The following is a 21,472-nucleotide window of genomic DNA, read 5'->3' as shown; positions in this document are numbered from 1 at the left end:
CTATACATTTGTCTAGGCTCATTCTCTCTAGGTGGAATGCCTTTTACCTTCCTGTAGCCTTGCTTCACAACACAGGGCAAGTACCAACTTCAAAGCTTCCCTCATCTCACCCACTAGGACATCTGAATTTGTAGCCCTTAAAAAAAACCCTTTATGTTAATTTGTTTTATAATTACTTTCTTGTCAAATTTTAATGAACAGAAATGGAATCAAATTCCATTTTTCTCCTTTGTTCATTGAAGCTGTCCCTCATATTTGCAACATCTCCCCCAATCCCAGAAGAATGTAAAAATACGTATCAAGATATCAAGATACCCTCAAATATCCTTGAGGGTTGGTAATTCTTCAGTTCTATTTTTGTATTCTCAGCACCTTCATGGTTCCTCTATAGATTAGACATTGAATAAGCATTTGTTGAATTAAATCCAGTTCCCTCTCTTCTCAACGTCTTTCAAAATCCAAGTCAAGTGCTTCCTCCCTGATTCCCCCAATTGTGGGTGCCCTCTTTCTTTGCAAATCACTTTGTATTTTTTTTTTCATGATATCATTAGGACAGTGTAGCTCACTTGAATACAGGGACCATTTATCTTTGTTTCTATATCCCCTCTATGTGCCTAGTATATAGAAGCTGTTTAACAGAGATTTGTCAAACTGAGTTATTTAATTTTTAAAAATTAAATTGTTTTTTTAATTTTATTAAAACATTAAATAGCATTTATTTGTGTGTGTGTGTGTGTGTGTGTGTGTGTGTGTGTGTGTGTGTATACAAATCAGAAGAGAAAAGTTAGTGGGTTGGTATAATGGGGAGAGCCCTGATCTTCAAGTCAAAGAAGCTGAATTCAATTCTCAGCTCTGATACTCACTAGCTGTATTACCCTGGGAAACTCATTTTTTAAACTGCTGACTGCCTCAGTTTTCTCAACCGCAAAATGAGAATAATAGTCTCTAGTATCTAGCACAGTGCAGGGCATACAATCACTTATATGGGATATATACTTGATGGAATGAGATAGGAAGTTGGTAAAAAGTTAGAGGTGGATTTTGACTGGATGATGGAAAACACGCCAATATGTTGTTATTGTTCTGCACCAGTGATTTTATTGTTGCTTAGAACTCCCAGTAGGGAAGAACCTGGTCCAAGTGATACAGATTGGCAACTCACCTGTAGCTTATAGCCTTTAAGAATTGTCTAGGGGCCACTGAGGAATTAACTGATTTGCTCACGGTCACATGGCCAGTATGTTTCAGAGGCAGGATTTCTGCACTCGGGTCTTTGGGGTGCCGAGGCTAGCCCTCCATTTACTATACCACGTTGCCTTTCTAACCATTAGAGCTATTCAAAAGAAGGACAGACACCTTGGGAGTTACTGGCTTGCTCCTCAGTGAAAGTATTCGAGGGAATATTCCATTCTACATTCAACATGTCAAAAACCGAATTCGGTGTTTTTGACCCCAAATGCTCCTTCTCTCCACACTTCCCTATATTGTCCAGAGTAGTCCTCCTAGTTGCCCAGGATTACAATCTAGGCTCATCCTTAACACCTCACTCCCTCATCCCCATTTCCAATCTCTTGCCAAGTGCTACTGATTTTTCCTCTATAACATCTCTACATATGTCTCCTTATTTTCCCTCTTACTGCCATCACTGGGGGGTGGCTGGGGGGAGGGGGAGAGGGCCCTCTGTGATCAAGTTAATTTTCTTAAAGCACAGATCTGATCACATACACCCTCTTTATTCAATAAACTACAGCAGCTTTCTATTACACCTTCCCCCAGATCAAATAAAAAATCCTCTCTGGCATTCAGTGCCTTTAGTAACCTCACCCTTCCTACCTTTCAGTCTTTTTATACTTTACTTCCCTCCCAACATACTAGCTATCTACACTCTTTTCTTCTCCTTGAATAAGATGCTCCATTTCTCAGCTCTGGTCATTTTCACTGGCCATTTTCCTTACCTGGGATGCTCTCCCAACTGAGCTCTCCAGGCTTCCCCAGTTTCCTTTAGGTCCTGGCAAGACCTCATCTTTTTAAGAAGCATTTTCCTTAATCCTCTACTGTGACAGCCTTCCTTCTGTTCTTTGGATTCAATTTATCGTGTGTGTGTGTGTGTGTGTGTGTGTGTGTGTGTGTGTGTGTGTGTAAGAGAGAGAGAGAGAGAGAGAGAGAGAGAGAGAGAGAGAGAGAGAAAGAAAGAGAGAAGAGAGAGATGGAGAGACAGAGATAGAGAGTTAGACAGGCAGAAACAGACAGAAGGAAGAGAAGGAAGAGAAAGAAAAGGAGGAGGAAGCAGAGGAAGAGGAGGAGGAGGAAGAAGAGAGAGAGACAGAAAGAGAGGTAGAGAGAGATCTGAAAGAGAGATGAGAAAAAGAGAGATGATAGAGACAGAAACAGAGAGACAGAGATAGAGAGAACGAACATAGTAATAGCAAATATCTAGAGGTACCAGGAATGTTATATTCTCTCATTTAGGGGTGTTATTATTATGCCATTTTGTAGATGAGGAAACTGAGGCAAACAGAGGGCAAATGACCTGCTCAGAGTCCCATAACTAGCAGGTGCCTGAGGCCATATTTGAGCTGGTCTCTTAGCCCAAGGCCACTGTACCACCTAGTTGCCTAAAGCAGCTAGAGTTTCTTTGGGGAGCTACTCTTGCCAGCCAACAACCTCAGAACCGGGGGGTCTGAGGGACCAGTGATTTAGCCAGCGAAGGTAAAGTCTTTCTAGAATTACATCATTCTGGGAGGCCTGACAAGTGGAAGGAGACCCTGCCATGTAATAGCAGTTCATATTTATAAAACATTTTATAGTTTGCAAAGCACCTCATATATATTATTTCATTTGATCCCCATGACCCTGTAAGGTACAATTTTTTTTATAAGGATGGCAAAGGTTAAGGGATTTCCTAAAAGATCACACACCTAATAAGCAAAATTTGAATTCAGATCTTCTTGGTTCCAGGCCTAGTGTTCTGTCCATACCGCTTCCTAATAACCTACTGATACATCTGGGTTACAAAACACTTTGTATATGACTCTCATATCTTCCCATCAATCCCATGAGATAGATAACATGATTATGAATCTCACTTTTTTTTTTTTGATTAAGAAGCAAAGATGCAAAATAAATAAATAAATGAATGAATGAATGAATAAATAAATAAATAAATAACTGGTCCAGTATCACTTAATAAGTGATAGAGCTGGGCAGATATCCTGACCCCAAATCCAATTTTTGATGCAATGGACACACAACAGAAAAAGTTACCTGGATAATTGGGGAAGAAAAGCAGGTCTGGAGAATGGATGGATCCAGAGAAGGAAAAGCAGATCCCTGCGCCCCCCAAAATAAGACACAGATTGTCACTTCAAAGTGGTGTTCAATACAAAGGCGTTATGCCAGGAATATAATTTACATGCTTAACAACCCATCCTCTGTGAGTGAAAGAATAGCCTCTGTCTAATTGTGCCTTAATTCCCTGGAAGAATTCCCAGCTGCCCCTGTCAGGGCAGCAACACTCACCTGATCTGCTGTTGGCTCAGAACAGTGAAGCAAGCTGCTCAGTCAATATCCCCTGCCCGGCTGATGGATGGACAGAGGGAGAAAAGACGAATTGAGGTTTTTCTCCCCAGAATTAGCACTTTCAGGCTGCACATCCCATGACAAACCAGGACAGAGTTTTCGGCAGCAATGGCGGCGTCCAAGTCAACAAGGAGACGCCTTCCCAATGGTGGGTCTAGTGATTCACCCCTGATTTAGTGCCTATCTCGCTAATGAGGATACTCTGCAGCCTCAGGACTTCCAGTCAATCCCTACCGACTCATCAGATTGACTCACATTTCTTGTTAGCAGAAATGTTCACAGGCCTGAGATTGAGCCAGGACAGGTTCCATTAGGATAATATGACAGGGTATGGGAAAGTCAAAGAGCCCAGGGAAGAATCCATCTCCTGACAGAGACGGTGTTGATTCATCAGGGAAAGACTACAAGGACAAAGGGCAGAAGTTCAAAAAGAGAATGGGCTATTGGGGCTAGGGGGAAGTGGTAGTGAGCTCCCCATCACAGGAAGTCCTCAAGAAGCTGTAATTGCCAAGTCCTATGATCTTCTTTAGTCCCTCCTCATTGTATTATTCTCTCCACATCCCCCCAAATTACTTTAAATTTATTCTGCCAGTATGTAGGTATACATGTGTGTATAAAATATATATATATATGTACATTTTGTTTTATATATATATATATATATATATATATATATACAATGTGCCATGTGTATGTGTGTATATGTACATATATACAATGTTCTGTATTGTATGCATGTGTGAATATAGTTGTGTGCATACATCTATGTGTATGAACGTGTATTTATTTTGTTATGTATATACACTGTGCCATGTGTATGTTGTATATGTCTATATATACAATGTATGTGCAATTATATATATATATATACAATGTACTATAAGTATGTCTGCATATGTGTGTATATTTTGTTATGTATATGCAATGTACCCTATGTATGTTTGGGTGTATTTATTTATTGTGCATATATACAATGTAGGCACAATTTTATGTATATATACAATGTACTGTAGGTATGTATATGTGTGTACATTTTGTTATGTATATTGTATCATGTGTTTGTATGTATTTATGCTTTATACATATATACAATGTATGCAATTATATGTATATGTATATATACAATGTACTGTAGCCATGTATGTATATGTATATGCATGTATAAAATACATATGTATACATTTGGTTATGCATATACTATGTACCATGTGTTTGCATGTATTTATGCTTTATATGTATATACAAGAGAGGTACAATTGTATGTATATATACAATATACTGTAGGTATATATATGATGTGTGTGTATGTATATACGTATACATGTGTAGCCATGCCCAAATATGCATATATATATATATATATATATATATATATATATAACATATATACACACAAATAGCTAAAGATATGGTATGATAGATAATATGTATGTATATGTTTTTTATAACTTTGTGTGTGTGTGAGTGTGTGTGAAAGTGTATGGGAGGGGGAGGAGAATCTGGCACGTTCACACCCACAACTTGCCCTGGGTATGGCCTATGGTTGTACCCAAAGACACTTTCCAGCCTGTGTTTTCCTACCATGTGGGTGAATGGGACCCCCTTTGATGGGCTGCTTAGCCCAAACATTCCACGTCATAAAACACTGTCAGAATGAGAGAGTCTTTCCCCCTCCCAGCCCTTCTCCTTCCCCTTCCTGTTGCTTCCAGGGCATGAAAATCACCATTCACCTACAAAGTGGGCACTGTGAGCTGAACCAGGAGTGGGATACCTTCCCCCCAATCTCTTTATTCCTGCTCTAAGAAATGAATGATTCTATTTCTGATCTGTTTCATTTATCCTTCTCAGTTTCAGGTGGAAGGGGCAATTTCCACCAGGTTCAGGAGTTGGGACTTTGGAGCCATGATTACTGGGAGATGGTATGGCTATCTTTGCAAGGAAATTCAGAGTCTGGGCTGCCTATGCCTTGAACCCAGATACAACGATGGGATTGGGATTTGGAAAGTGGGACTGAGGTGTGTAGGAAGCAAGTTAAGCTATGAACTTAACCCCCTTCCTGGAGACTGGAGTGATACCAGGAAGGGGGAGTAAGCCTCATGGCTAGGGAGTAAATTTGTATATTTGTAATTATACCTTTGAAATAAATATTTCTTTGTAAAACTTAATCTGACTGTTAAGTGCCTAAATGGCATTGGCTTACGGGGGAACTCTGCCCCTTATACTTAAGGGAACTCCATCAATAGGACTGGAATCACTGGTAGAGAGCCTAGATGCTCAAAGTCCCCATTACTGCTAAATGCAAATGTGTATGGATGCACACATATATGAGTCTGCAGACACAAATTTACATATGTATCTGTATGTATCTGTGTTTAAGCAATGCATTCTTATTCACATGTATATTCATGTGTACATATACATAAGCACGTGTACATAAATGCATGTGCATGTGCACATGTATGTATATATGTGGATGCATTGTGCTCATGTGTATTTGTGCATGAACATACATGCATTGTATGTACATACATATATATAACATTTATTTATTCCTGCAAATTCTGTTTTCCCCTCTATGAGCAGAGTTTCTTGAAAACAGTTGCTATTTGTTCTTGTCTTTTTCCCCCACTACCTGATAGGTTACATGCTTGATGAATGAATGAATGACTTCCAAGGTTCCTTCCAGCTCCAAACATCTCTAATTCCATAGAAAGCTGGCAGAGTAAGAGATCCAAAGGATCTCATCAGCCTGGAGCCCTGGACTAAATTTAATAAGATGAAATCTAATAAGGACAAATGTAAAGTGTTACAAATGGATTTTATAGATCAGTTTCCCAAATATTGGCGAGGGAGGCATAGTTTTTGTGTATTTTTATGTGTGCTTTTTTTTTTTGGACAGCTGTTGAATCTCAAAAAGATTGGGGGGAGGTAGAATTTTAGTGTAAGGCAGGCTCAATATGATATAACAATTATATGATATATCAGTTATATGATATAATAGTCCCCCCTGCCCTCCCAAAAAAAAGCTAAGGTGTTCTTTTTGTGTTTTAAATTAAATTTTTTTAATAAAAATATATTTTCTTTCTCTGCCCCCTAAATTAATGCAATCTCAGCCCTCTTTAACAAGGCCATAATTCTAGATATACAGAGGTAATAGTCCTTGGGTATTTGGCCCTACTTGGAAGTCACCTAGAGTCTCACTCCAGTTCTGAGAAGATATTGATGATAAAGAGAAGGGAGTTCTCACATCATATAAGGATCAAAGGGTGTTTAACCCGGAAAAGAGAAACCTAGGGCACACAATAGCTCAGTTCAAGCTGTGTGGGAGGAGGATTAGATTTGTTCTCTCTGGCCCCTGAGAGCCAGACCATGAACAATGGTAAAGGGGAGAATTTAGACTTGGCATCTGGGAAATCTGAGCTACACAAAAGTGGAATAAGAAGAGATATAATGAGTTCCCCCTCAGGGGAGACCCTCAAGTAGAGGCCAGACAACATGCTTGTTGATTAAGTTATAAAGAGAATTCCTTTTGTTGTTATTCATCCTTTGTTCTTGAAGAGGACCGATGACATAATGGAGACTGCTGTCTTGACTTGTACAATTCCTTTTGGGTTGAGCCAAATGCATACCAGGGTTCCTTACAACTCTAAATTCTGTGATTCTGTGTCTCCAGCCTGAGGTGAAGAGAGATAGTGGGATGTGGGTCACCTCCAGATCTTCCTAAAAACTTCTTGGTATACCAAGAGTATTGCCAAGATGGAGTCATAGAAGTCCGAAATGTCAAATGAAAGGGGCTGCAGAGGTAGCCCTCTGTTTTACTGACCAAGAAGTTATGGTAGAGATAGAAAAAAGGATTTGGTCAAAGTCTTCCAGCTAGTTAGTAACAGAACTAAGACTGGACTGATCTCCTAAGTCCATGCTTCAGACAAAAGGCCAGTCTAAACTTCCCACTCTCCCAAGTACTGCAACCTCCTGCTCTCGCCAGGGTTGGCCATATGGGATAGGGTTTGGGGCTGGCATTAGCTGGGATGGAGCAACCATGTGGTCAGGCCTGCAGCTGAATTCCCTGGGACCATTTCTCTAAACTGAAATTCTATCCTTACCCTCAAAGAAAGCTGATGATGGGACCAGTGCAGGTTATTATTATATGAACACAAAATTTAACAAACAATTTGTTGAGAAGATTTATGTATGCTCTTCTTAGGTTCAGTGTGTTATTTGTGAGGCAAGTAGTTAGGGTCTAGGATGGTCTAGGAGAAGCCACGCATGGTATGTGGAACCAGTCCTAGATTTGGAATAAGGAAGACATGGATTCAAATTCTACCCCTCATACTTACTAACTAGGTGAATCATGACTTGGTCATTTAACCTCCCTGAAAGCTTTGCCTTCCTTATCTGCAAAGTGGGGATGAGAATAACTATACCATACTATTCACGGGTTTTTGATAGATTTAAATGAGATAATGAATATAAGCTCCTTGCAAACTGTTAGAGATAAGTGAAAAAGAAAAATTCAAGCTAACTTAGTTTCTATTCTCCTTTCTCTAGGAATTGCTATTCTAAAATGGGGACAAACAGGGGAAAGCAGTCTACCCCTTCCCATTTGCCTTCTTTCCTTTCACCTTCTTCCAGGTTGAGAAAAAAAGAATCTGAGTCATGTAAAGGGAGCCCTATTGGGTCTCATTCAGGACATTGCTTCATTGATCTCCCTGAGGTTACACTTGGGGGGCTACACAGGAAGCAAAACCAGTAAGCTCAACCTCCAACACCATGGAAGGAGATCTGGACTGAATCCATCTCTGGATCCTGAGAGTCAGATTCTATCTCTGACAATTGCTAGGAGCAGCTAAGCAGGATGGAGGCTGGAACACAGGACTCAAGAGTTAGGGAGACATGAATTCAAATATGTTCCCAGACATTTGCTAGTGGTGACATTGGGCAAATCCCATTACATCTCAGTTTCTTCATCTATAAAATGGGAGAGAGGAGCAATAATAGCACTTACCTCCCAGGATTGTTGTAAGGATAAAATGAGTTAATATTTGTTAAGTACTTTGTAAATCTTAAAGTACTACTTAAATGCTAGCTATTATTATTATTATTACTATTATTATTAGAAAAAAGCTTTTGTGGGGAGTTCTAGGCTCTGCACTTGGTCCTGTGCTGTTTGTTGTATTGTCACTGGCCAATAATGGTACCGGAGGCATGCTAATCAAATTGGCAGATTTGAACAATATAACATATAATAAGATGATATAAGATAAGAAAATATAATATAATAATAATTTTATAATACCACCCAAAAATAATAGTAGGCATAGATAAAACTGGGAGACAAAATTAGCATTCAGAAAGAGATCATGAGGCTCTAACTAAATCTATTAAAAATAAAATTTATAAGGACCAGTGTCAAGCCTTACCCTTGAGCTCAAGGAATCACCCTCACCTGTAAAGATGGCAGAATTATCGCTAATCTGAAAAGATATGGGTATTTTCACACATAGCACTATCAATATGAATGGCATTATAAAGTAAGGGTAGCAAGAATAGGGAAGGGGAAAGAATAAATGGCTACCAGTATATGAAACTATCTTGGGGAGAATAAGGAATATACTCATTTTCTTTGGCCCCAGAGGACAAAATGAGGGACAATGAGTAGAAGTTTCAAAAAGGTAAATTGAGGCTTGTGGCTGAGAAAACTTCATAATTCTAATGTTTTCCTTCCATTGTTTCTAGTTTATATTGTACTTAGCTAATTTGCACATAGTTATTTTATGTTGTTTCTTCCAGTAGACTGTGATCTCTTTGAGGGCAGGCATTCTTTTGCCATTCTTTGTCTCTCCAATACTTAGCATAGTGCCTGGCATACAATAGGAACTAAAAATAAATGTTTATTGAGTAACAAATAGAACTACCCAAGGATGTAATGACTTTTCTTGGCACTATTGGGTTCCCTATCAATAGAAAGCTTTAAGGAAAAGCTGGATGACCAATGGCTGGGGGATTCTTTGGAGACACAGACTATATATGGTAGAGGAGTGTAGATCATACCTTTTTAGGTATAGCTGGACATAATGGCTCCCAAAGTCCTTCCAACTCTTAAGATTCTACAATTCTATAATTCTCTTTGTGATTGAGGAGATAACCAAAAAAATCATCATGTGATTAGTAGGAAGTTAAGTCCATTCAGACTTAGCTAGACTGGATTTCCAACCCCACAGCTTCACTCAAAACCTTTCCAATTGTGTCAAATATAACAGAACTTTTGCTCCATTGGCTGATTTTGAGAACCCAGTATTAGCTCCCATTTATGCCCACAAACTCTTGCCTCAGTTTCCTCATCTGCAAAAATGAAGATAATTCGCACCTCCCTCACAAACTTGTGAGATCAAATGAAATAACATGGAAAATACTTTGCAAACTTAAAAGGGCTATATAAATGTATATTATTATTACTATTATTAATGAAGCATCACAATCAGAGCCCTTCAGAACCCTAATTCTATGTAAACATCTACTTAGTAACTATTATTATCAAAAACAGTGAGAATAAAGGGTTGACTGATTTTCTCATATTTCCATCCCTTAATGTTCTATCAGCAATTCCATTCTGTAATTCTGTGGTTAATCATTCAATCAATCACAGATAGGCCAAGTTGCACAGTAATGTAGGGACTGTGTTTTATTTTGTTTTGAATAGACTCAGAAAGGAAAAAGATATATTTTTTCTGGAAACCCAGAACTTTTTTAACTTGAGTTTTCTTTTTACTTGAGGCTTTTCTTAGATCCCTCTCTAATAGACCTCACCTCACTTGGGGTAACATTATCATAAAGGAAAACTATTGGGAGTATATCTCTGGGCAGTGCTACTGCTTGTCATGAAAATACGTCTGTCTGCCTGGTTCCTGGTTCCTGTTTGCGTAATCCACCTGTCGTCCTAGGTTGGACTTCAGCTAGGCTTTTTTGGACTATGATTTTCTTGGCTTGCCAATGGGCACTCTGGCTCGGCTTCTTCGGCACAGAACAGTCTCCCTGGCAATTCAGGGCCTCTGTTACCTCCCCCACATCCTAGGGCTTAGCTTCAGAACATTCATTTGGTAGAACAAAGCACTGGAAAGGGCATGAGACATAGAGGAAGGATTCAATTTCAATTTGTAAAAAAATATTTATTAAGCTCCTATTATGGTAGATATGAAGCACTATACTAGGTACTGGGATGACATACAGACCAAAATCCTCAGGGACCTTATATTTTAGGGTTAGGGTTAGGGAAGGGTTAGGGAAGAATAGAATATTGGTTGATTGTTGTCTTAAAGAGCACCACACTAACATCATTCTGTTAGACTCAAGCTATACATACATATATATATATATATATATATATATATATATAGAGAGAGAGAGAGAGAGAGAGAGAGAGAGAGAGAGAGAGAGATGTAAAATGAAACCAGCGTGAGCTCAGGATGCTCTGCTCTCATCTCTCAGGCACAAATGGTTCATGTGAACACGTGGGCTGGATTCTCTAAATTTTCCTATCTCACATTTCTTTTGAGCTACTTCCATTCTGATTTGCTTGTAGAGCACAGCATCTTTTCTGATGGGGCACACCATGTTGGACGGTCCTGTATTATATCTCCCATGTCACAAAACCAATTTCAAAGTTCTTAAGAGAGACCTTGAAAGTGTCCTTGGATCACTTTTTCAGACCACCATGTTTGCTGAAAGAATGCATCTCCAAAGTTTTATCACTTTTAAGTAAATAGAACACAGTGTTAGTGATGAGATCACCAGATGCACATCTTCAGTATTAAGTGGCCAGTCTCTTGCTATTTCCACTTCTATTCCTCCCATATCTGGTAGTCTGAGGCTACTCTAGCATTCAAGTCACCCAGAATTATCAGTTTGTCCTCTTTTGGTTCACTGATGATAAGGATCTCCAGGTCTTCATAAAATTTTTCTTTGATCAGAATTTTTCATGGTGGGAATGTAGGCATTTTCCTGCAAGTGGCAATCACATCATTATGAGCCTACCTCATAGTCATTCAAGCTTGTCAGGTAGATTAGTTTTGATTGCAAAATCTACACCAGTTTCACAGTGTTCCCCTTCACTGTGATCACTCCAGGAGAACATGAATCCAACTCCGACTTCAGTAAGCTGGCCTTCATTTGCCAGCCTTGTTTCACTGAGAACTCTTATTTGGATGTGATATCTGCTGACTTCTCTAACAAGCTGTTCATCTTTCAGGTCTACTGGATTTTGTGTTATCTATAAATGTGTGCACATCCCGTGCACTGAAGGTGAGTAGAATCATCTTTACAGAAGTTTTTTGTACTTTTTTTTGTTTCAACCACAGGACGGGATCCCTGACTGCCAGAGTAATCAGGCCAAGGTTGGATAAGCAGACAATTCTTAGGGCACTTTTTCTAGCCCCTTTCTTATTCCAGAAGGTGATACCCAAATACCTAAGGGACTGCTGCTTCCAGCGAGAAGATAACCCTATGGTTTGAGTTGGCTTTGGGCAGGTTTGCGACTATAGCTCCCAGTGTATCCACACCTGCTACTTTGTCACTTGTCTGTTGCCACAGAAATGGTAAAATAGTATGGTGATGTCATTTGAGAGCATAAATTGGATTTAAGTGAGGCAGTTATACAAAGTCATCAGTCTCACTCCCTCTTCTAAGGCCATCACAGTTCTAAAAGTCTTATTCCCTCCACATCATTAGTAATGCTTCTCAGAAAAACAGGAAAGAAAAATTCAAACTAGTCATTTCCGGAACCAGTTTTTCATTATGTCCATTCCTTGGTGAAAGAGGCAAAAAGGGTTGTGAGGAATGTGAAGTTCAAAATTTCCAGATATTCTAACTACTGAAACTGGACATTCTATCTTTCATCAAAAAATAATATATAATGTATATAATATAATATAGAATTATGAAGTCACAAGAAAATCCACTGTGATGATGATTTATAAAGGATTGTGTTTCACAGACAGCAGGTTATAGAAACAAGAGTTCAATCCATCTGTTTGCCAGACACATGATACCTGCTTTAATAGCTTCACCTTTCTGAGTTCTCATTGCCCTTATCTCTGGTATGGAAAATCATTGTGTATTTGGCTATGGAAGATGAGTGGTGATGACTCAAGATGCAGTGAATGACCTCGGTACCTTCAATGTCTAACCAAGCTCTAAGAACTCCATAGAACCTGATTCACCTGTCTTCACAGCCATTGGAACAAATTGTTCTCATCTGCTCATTCCACCAAGGGAAGTCTTCCCATGCTTAGGGTAGACACCCCTCTACCTCCACAATAGGGTTGAGATCTCTTGATTGTCCTCAATCTGATTTATCCATCTGCCAAAATGGTTCACTGTGATGTGGCCACTGTGTATATGATAGCTTCTTGGAATCACAGGTGAGAGTTAGGTAGATGAGATAGACACCTAAGATGGAAAACAGCCTTGGAAAGGGCTCGACACACCCTTTGCCTGAATACATCCCCTGTACCCAGGTAGGATGGAATATATTCTACAGACAAGTTTATACAACAGGAGAGAAAGAAATAGAAAGACAAAGAGAGAAAAGAGAGGAGAGAAAGAGGAAGAAGAAAGTCAGGGAATAAGAAGGTCTGCTCCTTTGTTCCCTCTGCCATTTTCTGACTTTTCCTCTTCTGTCATTATTAGTGTTCTCCTACCATGACCATAACTGGCTACTTCCACAATCTTGTTTGTGCAAGAGATGACCTGCGAGAAAATTGAGGCATCCAGGGTCATAGAGACAGTAGTCAGTCAACCAATTAACAGATTTATTAAGTGCTTTCTATGTGCCAGGTGATGTGCAAAGAGCTGAGTATACAAAGACAGACAGATAGTCCTTGTTTTCAAAGAGCTGAGAGTCCAATGGAGATGACAATATGCAAACAATTTGATGCAAAAAGATAGATACAGAATAAATTGGGGATAATTGATGGGTATCTTAGACAGAATTTGAACTCAGGTCTTCATGATTCCAAGTCCAGTATTCTATCTAAGCCAATACCCAAGTGCCTGACTTAACCCTGCCATATATCTTTGCATGGTCTCTGGGGTCACATGCAATTTTGCAGACACTATTAATTTCCCATAATTTGTACCATATAGATTGGTAGATAAAGCATTTATTAAGCTCTATTATGTACCATGTAATGTGCTAAAATATAGGGAAACAACTACAAACAAGCAAGATAGTGCTTGCCCTCAAGGAGCTTACATTCTAAAGAAGAAACATTACAGAAAGGAATGCTGGACTCTAAGCGGGGAATTGGAGGATTCCAATGGGAATTTGGTGAGGATGGATGACTGAAAAGTAATGTGGAAATGGGTGCCCTGGAAAGATAAGGAAACATCTCATCTTTCAGAACTGGAAGACAGTAGCAGAGTCCCAGATTCTGGTGGGAAGAAACTGAGGATAGCTAGAAGCAACAGCAGGATAAGAAGGCTTTAGTGTTAGGTAGCTGATTGGGAGAGGTGAAACAACATATTTTCTGTGTGTGTGTGTGTGTCTCTCTCTCTCTCTGTCTCTTTGTCTCTCTCTCTCTCTCTCTCTCTCTCTCTCTCTCTCTCTCTCTCTCTCAGTTCAAGAGACTGTCCATGCAGCTGCATTGTAGTCTCACCAATACCCATTTTTCATCCATTTAACAATGGAAATAGCCCCTGCATGTCTTGACTCTGAATGACATCTCAGTTAACCAATGACATTAGTAGAAAGAGAAAGTGGGAATAGTCCTTTCCCCTTGCATCTTAATATATTTCTCAAAATTCCATCATATAACTGTTTTATAAGGATGACAGTTTAGAGCAGGTGAGTGTTCCAACACCCTTGCTAACTACCCTTCCCTGAAGACATCTATTCTTGTCATATCAGATCACCATGGCTGCCCTGAAGGCTTCTCTGGAAAGTCACTTAAAGCACTGCTGTAGTCTGAACCAAGTATCTTCATCCTTTACTGCCCGGCTCTGAATGCTGCTCTCTACATTCAGCCTCCCAGGTGAGGAGCATAGACGCTATCTGTAATTATAGAGGCTATCTAAAAATTATATAAACAAATTATATGTGTATTTGTATATGTATGTATAAATTATAGAGAATATTGATAAATCATGAGAATGGGGCAGGGGGAGAAATAGCATACAGAAACCCTGTTATTAACTCCTCAACTCCATTAGTTGATGTTAGAAGCTATTTTGAAGCCATAAAACAAAGAAGTAAATGAAAGCAAAATCCTTCGGACTTCTGTGGGAAAAACAGATGGTCCAACAAGGTCACAGAGAACAGATGTTTTCCGTTGATGTCAGTCCTTTGTGCACCTTTCCATTGCCTCAACTCAAGGACCTTTGACAGTGTTTGTATTTTTATGTTTCATGTAATGGACTATTAGGAAAGTTACAGGGTTTATAAGTAAGATTTGGAATTGGAAGGAATGAGAAAGTTTTAATTTTGAGTCTCTCTTTATTTTGAGTTAAATCAGCCAGGTGGTTTAGTGGATAAAGTGCTGGGTTTAGAGTCAGGAAGACCTGCCTCAGACACTTACTAGCTATATGACTCTGGGCAAATCATTTAAATCTGTTTGCCTTAATTCATTGGAAAGGGAAATGGCAGACCATTCCAGTATTTTTTGCCAAGAAAATCTCATACAGGATCATGAAGAGTCATATGTAACTGAATAACCCTTCTAACATGTTAGAAGAGTGGAGAGAAATACTTAATCCTAAAAAATTAATTTCTAATAGTGGGATTTTAAATACTTAAAGTTGTCCTTCTTAAACAGATTCCTGGAGACAAAAATTTTTCCAACAGCTTCCTGGGAAGAGAGTAGGAAGGAGGAAAGACTAGTTATACACTCGATTCATCAGATAGCCATGAATTAATAATTAATAACTGTGGTTGAGAGCTGCTAGGTACTACCCTTTTTCCCAGCATTCCCTTTAACCACCAACCTCATGCAAGTACACATTTTTATTTTTGTTACAAGGGATAGCTCTCAGAGTAGGGGTGGAGAAAGATTCTGTATGGAAATGAAGGCACTTAAAAAAAATTAATCTGTTTGAAACAAAAAAACATGTAATAATAGGATCAAGTAAAGAAAATGGGGATGTTTAGCCTGGAGAAGACTTAGGAAGTACATGACAGCTGTCTTCAAATATTTGAGCAAGTGTCATTAGAGGGTAGAAGTGACAAAGAATATAGGCTCATAGATCTAGATCAGGAAGAAAGCTTAGAAGCCATTCAATCAATCTAACTGCCTCAATTTACAAATGGCTCAGTGACTTGAGAAAGGCTGAACATTTTGCCTAAGATAGTGAATATCTTGAGTAGTTTTGAAGCCACGTTCAACATACTAGCCACTTTAGTGGACACCTCTAAATTTAGGCTTTATAAAATAAGGAATTTCTGAATAATTAGTTAGCATTATTCAAAAGTAGAATGCTTTCCCAAGAGATGACAAGTTTCCCCTCACTGGAGACCATAAAGTAAGGCTACATGGCCATATATTGCATTTGTTATTGAAGTGATATTTTTTCATTTATTTGAGTTGATCTAGATTAGGACTTCTTAAACTTTTTCCCATCCATGACCTCCTTTTGCCAGAGAAATTTTCATGCTACTCCATGATATGTAGTTGTACAAAATAGGTGTGCAAATCAAACATTTACTGATAATAAATCACAATTTCACCACTTCCACATTCAGTTATAAGACCTCATATGGCGTCACAATCCACAGTTTAAGAAGTTTTGATCTAGATGGTCTCTGAGATTTCTTTTAACTCAGAATCTGATGGCAATAGTGTACAAATTAATCTGGTCTTCTTGCCTCATCTTCTCTCCCTAGACATTTCACTTTGCACACTTTTAAATTTTCATTTTGGGGCAAAAAATTAATTTGTCTATGATGCTACATAAGAGGCAGCATGTTTCATAATCAACCCAATGAAATAAGCCTTTACAGAAAAAACTCATTATGTGCCATACACAGAGCTAGGTCCTGGGATAACTCAAATATGTGAATCACAGATCGCATTGATCATTTCTGATGATGTACCTTCCATCCCATCCATCATTGCTCAGCCTGTATGACCTTTGCCTGTGTCTCTATAAGTTTATCAGAGTAGGTCCGCCCAATAGGAAGAGGGCCTTTTGCAATTTCTCCCATTATCAGGAGGTTGAAAAGGCAAAGTTGAAAGCAATTCCTCCTCTAAATGAGCTTACATTGTACTGGGAGGGAAAGAAACATTAAATGTTATTCTCCAGTCATTTTTCAGTTGTGTCCAAACCTTTGTGACCCCTTTTGGAATTTTCAAAGATACTGGAGTGGTCGACCATTTCCTTCTCCAGCTCATTTTACATTTGAGGAAACTGAGGCAAACAAGGTTAAATGATATACTCAGGATCCCACTACTACTAAATATCTGAGACTGGATTAGTTTTCCTGACTCCAGGTCCAGAACTCTAGCCACTGTGTCACCTATAATATAATAATATTTTTTATATTTTATAATTAATTTATAATTAATATATTTTATAACATTATTATATTATTATAAGAGTAATACAGATTAGCAAGTATGAGTATGCATATGTACATCATAAACCTATATATATATGTGTGTAAAAGATATTTGTTACTCATTATATGCCCACATGGGTTATATAAGTGTGACTCACAGGAGACATTAATAGATATTTCTGAAATCTTGCTTACTGCTTTCCAGGGAAGATGGAAACAAAAGAAGAGGCTGTGAGACTGGTTGCTCTGCCCTCCTTTGAAAGAAGGGATAAACAGAAAAGAGGGAAATGGAATAAACACTGATTAAGCACCTACTGTGTGAGTCGCTTGTTAAGCACGGTATAAAAATTATCTCATTTCATCCTCACAACAACCCTGGGGGGTATTATTCCTATTTCACAATTGATGGGACTAGGCACTCAGAATGCCTATTTGAATTTAAGTTTTTCTCCATCCTTTCCATTATATTACTTGGCTATCTCTGAAGCACTCAGCTGTACTTTACATGTAAAAGAATTACATTTATCACTTGGGATGAAAAATGCTATCCACAAACAGAGAGATCAACCTGTAGAGACTGAATGTGGATCAATGCATACTATTGTCACTTGTATTTTCTTTCTTATGATTTTCCCCTTTTGTTCTGTCTTTTTTTTCCCAACCTTACATGGAGATGTGTAAAAAATGAATGTATACATATAACCTTAAAAAATACATATAAAAATACAAAAAAGGAAAAATAACAATAAAATAATTGCCATTAAGAATGTACCATGATCAATTATGAAACTTGATTCTTCTCAGTGGTTCAGTGATCCAAGGCAATCCCAATAAAGCTTGGACAGAAAATGCCATCTGCATATAGAAAAAGAATTATGAAGAATGAATATAAATCAACACATGCTATGCTCACTTCTGTTTTCTGTGTTTTTTTTCCCTCTCTACCATGGTTTTCCCTTTTGTTCTAATTTTTCTCTCCCAACATGATTCATAAAGCAATATATATTAAAAATAAATTTAAAAAATTAAAAACAATAAAATAAACTTTAAAAATCTCAATTGTAATCTTTAAATCTTAAAAAAGAATTGTAAATTGTCCCCAGATTCACTAACTCCTATGAAATGCTGGGCTCTTTGAGCCTCAATTTTTCCACCAGACCTCAAAAGTTGTTTTTTTGTTTTTGTTTTCTAATGAAAAGTTCTATAATTTTAAGAACTATAATAAGTGTTGTATGGAAAAGAAAAAAAAGAATTGCATATATTTAATCTATGTTAGATAACTTACTGTCTTGGGAAGGGGGGGAAGTAAGAAAGGAAGGTAAAAAATTTTGGAACACAAAGTCTTACAAAAATGAAGTTGAAAATTATTTTATAAGTATTAAAATACTATGGAAAACTTAAAAAAAAAAGAATTATATCTGTCCTATTAACTATTTCTTGGGACATGCTTGATTCAGGAAAAAAAAATTCTATCCTAGCAACTATTTCTTGAGGAATAAAAAAGGTACCTCAAGCTTACACTTACAGGTTTAACTCCTTCCCACAAAATGCTAGTTACCCAAAATATCAAATAGTTAACAGCAAGTAAGCTCAATTGTCCAAGCAAATAGCGAACAGAAATTGGAGAAGTTATACAATTTAGGACAAACAAGAAAATTTTCTATATATGGAAGTGAAATGAGATCTCAATCAAAAAAGATTCAATCTTATCCAAAGGGAAATCCCCTGAAGTTTCTAGGAAAGTAAGCTAGAAATCAGGGACACCATATATAATCAGTTGGCTTCCCTACATGTCTGTCTTGGAGTTTTCCCCTTTCCCTTTCGTGGAGTAGATTCAAAAAAGATTCCAGAACCACACATTGTCTCTCTCAAAATATGATGACCGTCCTCTCCAAAACCGTTGTACCAGTTCTACCCTTATATTCAATGTAAATACAAAATAATTCATGAATTTGAGGTGTGAAGGAAGGGCTGACCACTGCAAAAATGATGAAAGATCTCTCAGTTGCTATGGGAATTGAGTTATGGACTTCAAGAGATGGTGGAGAGGAAAAAAAGCATTCCATGGTTTTCTCTCACAACAGATTTCATTTTTACTTATTCATTTAAGAGAAAACCTCAGGAAAGCAAAGTAACATATATTCACCTAGGAAAGTATAATGAAACAAACCTGTTCCTGTTAGTACTGATGCGAGTTACCACAAGTTTGTTTGCTAAAATTGCAAGTTCGAATATCAGGAAGCACCACTCTTGAATTTATAGTTGCTCTGGCCAAAACTTCTAGTCATATCCACACAAAAAGAATAGTGCTTTTTCAGTCTCTGTATATTGCTGAATGAAGTCATTTAGAGACTTCCTCTTGAATTCAGTCTCATTTTTAATATATCTCATTGTGGAAGACCATGAATTATTTTAGGATTCTGCCTCAAATCCCCTTACCGTTTATAACTTTCCAAGTCATTGGTCTCTGCCCTATCCCACTCACCTAATCATATATTATTTTGTATGTAACCTCACCTCAAAGAACATTTAAATGGGTATCTGTCCATTGGTGGAGACTGATTACCCAATGTTCCATGGTTTCATGAGGAATAGAACTGATGAGAGTTTGAGAGAAGGGAGATCTTGGTCTTCTGGCTTTGGTAGAGAAGACAGACACATGGCTTCTTTGTTTGCTTCTTCTCAGGTCTTTCTCTCCCGGAACTTAAAAAGCATTTAGGAAGCATTAGGAAGGGTAGTTTTGTTTTGTTTTGGGTTATTTTCTCAAAGACCAGGACTTCTCTTCCCTCAAGTTGTAATCAACTCAGTCCCTGATATGAGTATGGAGCACTGAGTAATCTATCTCTACTATTGAGGAGTTCCATGCAAATGGATTTAGAGATGTGGGTTATATGGGTGTATCTTGCATTTACATATCTCTAAGCATACTATAATCTCCCCTCTAGAAGGTAATTTCTTTGAGGGAATTTCTATAATCATAGTCTCAGAAGTTATAACAAAGTAGACCTTACTGTACCCCTCACTCAGCTTCTTTCGAAGAACAGATCAGGTATCAACTCCTTCACAAGACCCTTCTTGATCCCCCACTTTTTAGTGTGCTTTCACTTTTGAAATTATACTACACTGATGAGATGGATAAATAGGTGATACACTGATAGATAAGCTAGATGATTGATAGATAAGCTAGATGATAGACAGATGATAGAGATAGATAGATGAAATAGATAGATAGATAGATAGATAGATAGATATAGACAGAAGCTGGTCAATGAGGGAATTTGTTCTACCTGATCATGTATTTTTGTTACAAGGGCTTTCTTCTTTTTCAATGGGAGAAAGGAACATGAGAAGGAAAGAAAAAATATTTCTGTTCATTAAAAGAAACCATTTTTTTAAAATGACATGTCCTGGAAAAAAAAAAAGAAAATTTCCCATAATACCTTATATATGCTTTGTATTTGCTTAGTTTTGTACATGCTGTGCCTACTCCAGTAGAATGTAGCTTCTCTGAGAGTAGAAAGTATTTTCTATCTGTTTTGATTAATAAATGTTTGTTCAATTGAACCAAATACCAGAATTGGGTAGTTAAAAGAGCAACAGAGGGGCAAGTCGCTTAAACTTTCTAGGTCTCAGTTTCTTCATCTATTAAATAGAATAATAGTGCACTACCTCACAACTGTATTGTGAAAAAATGTTTTGTAAACCACAAAATGACAAAGAGAGAGAGAGAGAACGAGAGAGAGAGAGGGAGGAGAGGAGAGGAGAGGGGAGGAGAGGGGAGGGGAGGGGAGGGGAGGGAAGGGGAGGGGAGGAGAGGGGAGGGGAGGGGAGGGGGGAGAGAGAGAGAATATATCTGGGAATAGCTGTATTCACTAAAAATCATAGATCATAACCCTCTCAAATGTATTTTATTTTTTCACTTTTCAGCTGGAGAAAACAATGTTTTTCAAAGCAAAAACATCTAATAAAGAATCATAGTGAGCAAAGTCATAATAGAACATTCACACTATTCCTAGGGGAATAGACTTTTTCACAAGTATATTTAGTACAAGGATTTTTTTACTTTCCATTGGGGAAGAGAGATATAAGAAGAAGAAAGAAAAAATTGAACTTTGTTCATTGAAAATAAAATAGATCCACTGGATCTTGGAAAAAAGAAACTGTGCCATACTGCCTTGGGTATGCTTTTTTTAATTACAGAAATCATCACATTTATGATCAGTGGGGAGAATGTGTCATGTGTTGGTGATCACATGGGAATAGGAAATGTGTGTGTGGCTTATGCCTCCTATGCTACAGCAATCTAAGAAGATCATTGTCTTCTGGCAATATCATCACATACATCTC

At 38.0% G+C, this 21,472-nt stretch overlaps 1 long non-coding RNA gene across 1 annotated transcript; it reads left to right on the top strand.

Moving 5' to 3' along the window:
• The first annotated feature begins 14,374 nt into the window (after positions 1-14,374).
• Positions 14,375-21,226, top strand: LOC116423416. Its single transcript, XR_004234027.1, has 3 exons — positions 14,375-14,606; positions 17,331-17,443; positions 21,053-21,226. It is a non-coding gene; the product is annotated as an uncharacterized LOC116423416 (long non-coding RNA).
• Positions 21,227-21,472: the final 246 nt, after the last annotated feature.

This window comes from Sarcophilus harrisii, chromosome 4, assembly GCF_902635505.1.
Source record: "Sarcophilus harrisii chromosome 4, mSarHar1.11, whole genome shotgun sequence".
In the NCBI taxonomy this organism is placed as follows: domain Eukaryota; kingdom Metazoa; phylum Chordata; class Mammalia; order Dasyuromorphia; family Dasyuridae; genus Sarcophilus; species Sarcophilus harrisii.
The sequence above is the reverse complement of the archived record's forward strand: the minus strand, read 5'-3'. Positions and strand labels throughout refer to the sequence as shown.